The sequence below is a fragment of the Cajanus cajan genome, chromosome 9 (assembly GCF_000230855.2).
Source record: "Cajanus cajan strain Asha chromosome 9, NIPB_CcT2T_4, whole genome shotgun sequence".
NCBI lineage: Eukaryota > Viridiplantae > Streptophyta > Magnoliopsida > Fabales > Fabaceae > Cajanus > Cajanus cajan.
The window spans coordinates 38,303,135-38,312,382 of NC_138525.1; positions in this window are offsets into that span (position 1 = coordinate 38,303,135).

Below are 9,248 nucleotides of genomic sequence, written 5' to 3' on the forward strand. Positions count from 1 at the left end.
TATAAATCTTCCCATGGCCGGATATTGTATCACTTTGGATTATATTGATGAATTTCTCTCTTGAAAATCATTCCCTCCGAAGTCACCTAAACTCCTAAAACTCTACCCTTCTTGAGTGCTTCTCCTTGTAGAGTTAGGAACTTGTTCTTCTCCGGACTTAGCTACATGCTAGCTTAGGTCACATTGAACCTTGTGGAGTCTCCATCCTTGAAGCTTCTTCCCAAGGATTTCCGTGAAGGTTTGAAGAGTTCATGTGCATTCCAAGTGGAATCACATCAAGTGGTATCTAGAGCATTGGGTTCTTCAAGAGATAAGTCACTTTTTCTTGTCTTTTGAAGTATGGATCCGTGATTGAATTGTGTTCATCTTTTGTTCATTGTGTTCATCTTGAGTTTTTGTCATATTAGAGTTGATTCTTTCCTAGATCTATTTTCTTGTCTTAAATTTGATGGATCTAGTTTCCTTTGCTTGAATGATTCATCTATGCGCCTATGACTATATGCTTCCATGAATCATGCTCCATTGCTTTTACCTATTAGGAAATTTCTGCCTATGATCTTCTTGTTTTATTTGAGTCATTTTTGAAATTTTATTTGGTCAATTGAATGTTTGAGTCTTTTATTTTGAAATCCATGTCTAGTAGGTTTGTGTAGTTCTTATATGTTCATCTTTCTTAGCTTGCTTGTAATGCGATTTTCTTTTTGAAATTTGATCTAATTTCTGGATTTGGCCGAGATCCTTAAGCATTTGGTATAAGCTCATCATTTTGTTTTTAATTGAGTTCATAAACTACTATTAGATCATTAGTAGTTTTCTTAGAATTTTAGGTTTTCCAAATTTTGAAAATGTCTTAAACAAATTGTGTATCCGTGAGTATTTGATCTTAATGTCTTGGTGTGTGCTGAAAATTTGTGTTTCTAATTCAAATTTGAATTTGAATCTTGGAGCCTAAAACCGTGAACATGTGCCATTCAAAACTACAAGCATGAAAAGCATGTTCCATTTATCTTGAATTTGAATGTAATTTGGTTTGTCATTTGGCAATTAATTTGAATCCGGTTTTGGTGTTTTCCTCAAATGACCGAGACTTATATGAAACATAGAAACCATATAGTAAAAGGCAAATCCTAAAGATTAAAAAAAAAATTTAGAAGAAAGTTCAAAATAAATTCAAAACAACATTGATTAAAAAAAAAAAAAGGGTGCTAAACCTAATTTGAAAAGCAAAACCTAATTAAGGAGTTTGAATTCTCAATTTGTTTCTTCTCGGTTGATACTTGTACTTGAATCATAAAAATTTTCAGTTCTCATATCTTTGAGTGTTTATTTTTTTGGTTTTATGCATCTATTCTAGAACTATTCTTAGGTCAATTCCTTCTTGTTCTAGTCAACTACTTATTTGTGTCACCTAAATTGTCATTTCCTACTCTACTCTTATGATCTTTACTTCTTCAACTCTCTTTGCTGTTCTTATCATTGTTTAAACATCAAGTGTGGCCTAAGTTTGACCTAGCCTATCTTCCGAGAAGCTAGTTCTACAAGGGTCATCAAAAGAAGCCTAAGAAAAGGAGGAGGAAAGGACATAGGTGGCTCTCGGTTTTTGGCTACTTCAAAACATACACCATAAACACTCTTGGCTGGAAAAATTGTGGTTGCTGGACTGGATCAGCCGTGAAGACTTTTGGGAGTTTCAATTTGAATTTGTAATTGATTTAAAAAAAAAAAAACAAGTATTAGTGACGGATTTTAGTGACAAATTTTCCTTACTAGTTTGAAAATTTTGTTGCAAATTTGGTTACTAAACCATCACTAATTCTTTGTGGCTATTTTTATTTCTTCATTTCAGCCACTTGTTCTTTGCTGTTTATACTTTGTAATAAGCCATTTCAAGGAGTGTCTTGGGGGTGTCTTTGGTACACAACAATCTCTCCTTAGTTTTGCCAATTTCGTTAGTACTTGGTGGGAGTGTCCTTGATTGATCTTTGGTATCTCTCAAGCTCTCACCTTAGGACACGTTTAGGTAGTCTTTAATTTTGCTTAATACTTGTATTTACTTGCTTTCATACGACTAGTATTTCATAGTACACAAAAACATCACAAATAATTTTCATTGAAAAGAATTTGGTAGAGATTAACTACAAGGGGGATTAGTAATTTTTACTTGAAGAGGATTGGTTTTTAAGTGGCTCTTAGTAGCTCACCTCCCTCCAAAGTTCAATTTGTATACATAATCCTCTAAGTACTTAGTCTTAACCTTGCATAACCATTGCTTTTCAAAATTCATTCTTAAAAAAGAACCTTTCTCCTATAATGGAAGAATTTTCTACTCCACAAAGTGATAGTAATTCAAGTGATTACAATGACTTGTCAAAAGTAACACATGAATTAAGATCACTTAAACTTTGGAAAGAGCAAGAGTCCAAACAAAGATTAAAAGAAAAACTTGAAAGGGAGGCTCAACTTGCTCTTTTAGAGGATGAAATTCGGATATTAAAAGAGAAAGAAGAAAAATTACACCACAAGCACCGAAGTAGACATAGCTCCCAACATAGTTCAACCCTAGGAGAGTCAATGCATGATGATAGCCTAGCTTTAGGAGATCATTATCAACAACCTCCTAGAAGGGTTCATACCAAGCCAAGGGAATCTAGGGTAGATCTCCCTTATTTTCATGGAAAAGATGACGTGGAGGGGTACCTAGATTGGGAAATGAAGGTGGAACAAATCTTCACTTGCCACCAAGTGAGTGAAGAAAGAAAAGTCTCCTTAGCCACCCTAAGCTTTCAAGGTCATGCCATGTATTGGTGGACTTCTCTTGTGAGAGATAGGCGTCTCCATAATGATCCTCCAATTCAATATTGGAATTAATTAAGGAGTGCCTTGAGAAGGAGGAATATACCCTCTTACTACACTAGGGAGCTTATCAACAAGCTCCAAAGACTTCATCAAAAAAATATGACTGTGGAAGAGTATAGACAAACGATGGAGTTATATTTAATGAGGGCTGGTATTAGAGAGGAGGAAAACATTACCATTGCTAGGTTTTTGAGTGGTTTAACTTTTGAGATAAGAGATAAAGTTGAGCTTCTCCCTTATAGGGATTTGAATGATTTGGTTCAACTTTGCATCAAGGTTGAACAACAAAATTTGAGAAAAGGTTTTAAAGCAAGCTCATACTCATCTTCTTTCTCTAAGGTTGATAACAAGAGGGAGGGTAAGAAAAATGATTTTGACAAGAAAAATACTTTTTCCTCCAAAAATCTAGACAAGGGTAAAGAAAAAGAGAAAGAAAAAACAACAAACACCTCACACACTAGCACTAAGTCGAGTGATATAAAGTGCTTTAAATGTCTTGGGAGAGGCCACATTGCTTCTCAATGCCCTACCAAGAAAGTAATGATTTTAAGGGGCCAAGACATTTATAGTATCCAAGATGAAGCTACTACTTCTCCATCTTCAAGTGAGGATGAAGAAGAAGCAAGTGAGGAAGAGTCATGTGAGGTCACTTATCCTTATAATGGGGAACTTCTTATGATGAGAAGGGTCCTCAATAACCAACCTAGTGATACACAATCCCAAAGAGAGAACATCTTTCATACAAGATGTAACATTTCAAACAAAGCTTGTTCTCTCATAGTGGATAGTGGATCTTGGTGCAACTGTTGTAGCACTAGGATGGTTGAAAAGTTGGGCTTGATTACCACACCTCACCCAAAACCTTATCAACTTCATTGGCTTAATGATGATGGGGATATGGTGGTCAACCAACAAGTGGAAGTAGAGTTTTCTATTGGGAATTATCAAGACAAAGTTAAATGTGATGTAGTTCCCATGGAAGCTTGTCATATTTTATTAGGGAGACCATGGCAATTTGACAAACAAACTCATCATGATGGTCTAACTAATAAAATAACTTTCACACATAAGGATAAAAAGTTTGTGCTTCATCCTTTATCACCTTCACAAGTGAAGGAGGATCAAGTACAAATGAAGGCCAAACGAGATAAAGAAAAAGGAAAGCAAAAAAAAAAAAAGAAGTTGAAAAAAAAAAGCTTCTAAAAACTGATGAAAAAGAGGATTCTAGAGAGATTTGTGTTCCCTCTCTAGAGATAGTTCAAGAAGAGAGTTTTCCATCAAAACCTTTACACAAAACTTCTCTCTTTATTGAACCATCTTCTTATATCCTCATGTGTAGAGGAACACTAACTTGCACTACCACATCTTCTTTGGAAACTTCTCTACCTTTTGAGGTACAAAATCTTTTAAAGGAATTTAATGATATATTCCCTAAGGAAGGCTGTAGACCCCTAAAATTGTCCGGGTCGGAAATAAGACTCAAAGACTCTCGACGACCGAAGGAAAGTCAGCCGGAAGGACTGCTGGAAGACCCTAGGATGATTCTTTGTAGGTCTAGAAGTCTTAGAGTAGCTTAGAATAAGGGTGTGTGAGGATTGGAGCTCAATACGCCCTCCTAGAGGTTCAGTACGGCCGTACTGAGCCATTTGAACTACAATACGGCCATAATGAAATCAATACGGCCGTACTGAAGTTTTTGAACTTCAGTACGGCCGTACTGAATTCAGTACGCCCGTACTGTAGTTCAAAAACTCAGTACGGGCCGTATTGACTCCTTAGGCCGTACTGCGCCTCAATCCTATAAATAGGACGTCATTGGCTCGTCCTTCCACACATTTGGAGCATTTCTCCACCCTCTTGCTGAGTATTCTTGGGTTTTTGAGCTATTATCTGCCCTAGAAATCTCTCCGAGAGCTGATCCGACTAAGTTCTTGAGTTCACGAGCCTTTGGCTTGAGACTCGAACAAGTCGAAGGGAAATCTCTTTGATTTCCATAGTTAATATTTATTTTTAGGGAAAGGAGCGAGCGAACGTGTAGTGGGAAGGAGCGCCAAAAAGCCTCCTAACTCCTTTTTGAATATATAAAAGCCCGCTTCGAAGGTTTCTTTCCAAATCCTTGCTTTTACCGCTTTCATTTATCGCTTTTTGATTGTTGCATTGCACGTTTAAAACTTTCATCATGTAGATAGTTTACTTATAATCGTTCTAATAAATAGGGGTAGTTTAGTAATTTTATGCTATTATTTATGAAATAATCTGTCATAGGGAACCCGAAAGGGGCGTTGTGGGGTGCTAACACCTTCCCCACACGTAATCGACTCCCTTACCCAAACTCTGGTTGTAATGGCCAAAGTTGATTTGCGAAAATCAATTGCCTTATGTCTTTTTCCAATGTTTTGAGTAAAACATTGGTGGCGACTCCAAGAACCCCTTTTTGCGAAAACCACTAATCCATGGAGGGTCCCGTTTGGGATTAATACGGATTGGTGAGAATTATTTAACAAAATTGTTAGTTCGATGAGGTCTCAGTTTGAGAATAAGTCGTTCTAACAATCCATCATTTTTCAAAACTAAAAAGAGTCCAACCATCGTCGCGAATGCCAATGTCCGTTTCGGCGGGTGGCGACAAAGGCCCAATTGGACTTCCTCCTTTTAGGGGAATAGAACATCAAATAGATCTTGTGCCTGGGGCTAGTCTTCCAATTAGACCAGCCTATAGGACTAATCCACAAGAGACCAAAGAGATAGAGAAGCAAGTACAAGAGTTGTTGGAGAAGGGTTGGATTCAAAAGAGTCTAAGTCCTTGTGCTGTACCAATAATTTTGGTGCCAAAAAAAGATGGAAAATGGAGGATGTGTTGTGACTGTAGAGCCATCAACAACATCACCATAAAATATAGGCACCCAATTCCTAGGCTTGATGACATGCTTGATGAATTGCATGGGTCATCCATATTTTCCAAAATAGATCTTAAAAGTGGATATCACCAAATTAGAATTAAGGAGGGTGATGAAAGATGGACCTTTTCAAGTCCTTAGAAAAATCAATAATAATGCCTATGTCCTAGATCTCCCTTCAGAGTATGGTGTTAGTCCTACCTTTAATGTTTCTGATTTATCTCTCTTTACAGGACTGGCTGATCAAGAGGAGGATTCCTTGGATTTGAGGACAAATCCTCTTCAAGAGGGAGGGGATGATGGAGGAATGTAGACCCCTAAAATTGTCCGGGTCGGAAATAAAGCTTGAAGACTCTCGAAGACTGAAGGAAGATCAGCCAGAAGGACTCCTGGAAGGCCCTAGGAGGGTTCTCTGTAGGTCTAGAGGTCTTAGAATAGTTTAAAATAAGGAAATGGAGGGAATGAAGCCCAATACGGCCGTACTAAACTTAATACGGCCGTATTGAAGCTTCAATATGGCCGCAGTGAACTCAATACGGCGTATTAAAGTTTCTGAAACTTCAATACGGCCGTACTGAAATCAATACGGCCGTATTGAAGCTTCAATACAGCCGCAGTGAACTCAATACGGCCATATTGAAATTTCTGAGCTTCAATACGGCCGTATTGAACTCAATACGGCCGTATTGAAGTTCAAAAATTTCAATACGGCCGTATTGATTCTGTAGCCCGTATTGGGCCTGTTCCCTATAAATATGACGTCAATTGGACGTCATTTCACACTTTCACACTCAGTTTTGACTCCCTCCTTGAGTATTCTGGGGTTTTTGAGCAGTGTTCTGCCCTAGAAATCTCTCTGGGAGTCGATCCGACGAAGTTCTGGAATTCCGAGCACTTAGCTTGGAGATTCGAACCTAGTCGAAGGGAAATCCTCCGGATTTCCATAGTCAAAATTTTATAGGAGAGAGCGAGCGAGCTTGTAGAGCGAGGGAACGCCAAAAAGCTTCCCAGTTTTACTCAATATATAAAAGCACGCTTCAAAAGGTTTCTTCTTAAATCCTTCCTTTTACTGCTTTCTGTGTGCATATTTAAACTGTCATCATGTAGATAGTTAATTTATAATCGCTTATAATAAATAGGGGTAATTTAGGAATTTTACGCTATTATTTTAGAAATAATCTGTCATAGGGAACCCGAAAGGGGCGCTGTGGGGTGCTAACACCTTCCCCACGCGTAACCGACTCCCTTACCCAACTTTGGTTGTAATGGCCGAAGTTGATTTATAAAATCAATTGCCTTATCCCTTTTTCCAATGTTTTGAGTAAAACATTGGTGGCGACTCCATGAACCCCTCCTTTTGCGAAAACCACTAATCCATGGAGGGTCCCGCTTGGGATTAATATGGATTGGTGAATCATTTTAATAAAATTGCTCGTTTGACGAGGTCTCAGTTTGAGAATAAGTCATTCTAGCAAACCATATTTTTTAAACAAATAAAAGAGTCCAACCATCCTTCGCGAATGCCGAAAGCCCCGTTCGGGCCGGTGGCGACAGATGGCGACTCCACTGGGGAAGCCTCGAAAGTCAGTCCCATTTAGTGACAGATTATTTTTAACAAATAATAGTTAAAAATTACTTTATTACCCCTCACTTGTATGATAACATGTTTATCTATTTGGCTTTAATAACTGTTGTATTTTTAAATTTACGCAATTGTTTGAAATAAAAACTGCACACAAACCTTTGCACACAACAGTTCCCTCTATACCCGGGGGCATGAGTGATTAACCATAGGGAGTGGATGTTAGTACGGCCGGTTGTCGAATGGGTCTATAGGTGCCCGTAGACCGTTGTCGGAAAACATCACTCAAGGTGATAACCATGAACTTGAGTCCGACGGTGCGTTGGAGCTTTCCATCGACCTACGACGAGAGGAATTGGGTCCCTATAATGGGGGCACCTTGGGGGCCTTTGACCAAGTGAGAACAGTTAGATCCTCCTTGAATATGCACTTTTCTGCAGGAGACCCCTACCTCGTGATTCGCTCGTGACTGTTCGTGGATGAGTGAATTGTTTGTGTAAATGCTTATGTGCAATTGTTTGTGCATTAATAAATAACCTCGTGATAAGGTCTAAGAATAATCCCCATGCATGAAAATGTCATGACATGAGAGGAAAAACCAATGTGTGAAAATATAATAAAAGTAAGGAGCATAGGCATCATTATCAATAATACCTCATGCATCCTCATCATCATTTATAGGTTCACTAATACCCTCTCGATGTGAGTGAAAGAGACCCGTGACTATTGAGATTCTCCGTTGTGGAGAGATAATAGTCTAGGGAGGGTGATAAACTTTCATCTTAAAAAGGCAGCGCCTCAAAGATGAAAGGTTATCAAGCTCATGTCAAGAGCGTATTCATGAATAAACTAATTAGGTTAAAAAAAATTCATTTTAGAAAGTGGCTGGTCATCTCTCTGTCCTCACACGCGCAAAGAAAATCAAGAAAATGGAAGCGCTAGAGGAACAAAACAAGAAGCTCACGACCGAGCTTTCACAGCTCAAAGAGCAGATGGCGCAAATGTTGGAACTCATGCGTCACCATAACATTCATGGATCTCATCACAGTGACCATGGGTCCCATCATGAGGGAGAGGAGGAGGAGCATGAAGAAGATTCTCCACATGCCATACCTCTTGGGGCTGGAATTATGATCAAAGAGCCCGAGGTTTCAAAAGAACAATTCCACGCCCTAGAGGATCGGTTGAGGGCTATGGAGGGGCATGATTTTGATGTCAAAGATGCCGCCGATATGTGCTTAGTGAGGGACATTCAATTCCCTCCTAAATTTAAAGTGCCAGATTTCCCGAAATATGTGGGATCGACTTGCCCCAAGAGTCATCTCACCATGTACTGTCGCAAGATGGCTGCATATGCCACCAATGAAAAGCTCTTAATTCATTGCTTTCAAGAGAGCTTGGCTGAAACTGCACTCAACTGGTATATGCAGCTAGATGGAAATCTAGTACACACATGGAGGCAGTTGGCTGACGCCTTTCTCAAGCGCTACAAATACAACATCGACCTAACACCCGATAGGTCAGATCTTCAAGCCTTGAGCAAGAATAATGATGAATCTTTCAAGGCGTACGCCCAACGTTGGAGGGAGTTGGCGGCACAGATAGAGCCCCCGCTGTCAGATAAGGAGACGGTGTCCATATTCATCAACTCGTTGACTGGTCCCTATTACGATAAAATGATAGGGAACACAACGACACTCTTCTCGGACATCATCACTATTGGGGAGAGAGTGGAACAAGGACTTAAAAGTGGGAAGCTGGCTAAGCCTTCCCAATCATTTGAAGCCAAGAAGACCTTCGGGAAGAAGAAAGAAGGAGGAGTCAACGCTGTAACCATTTCTCCATCTTCTTCCACTTCGAAGTCGGGAAAGTCGCAATACAAGCCTGTGAGGAAGTTTGATAAACTTCCGACC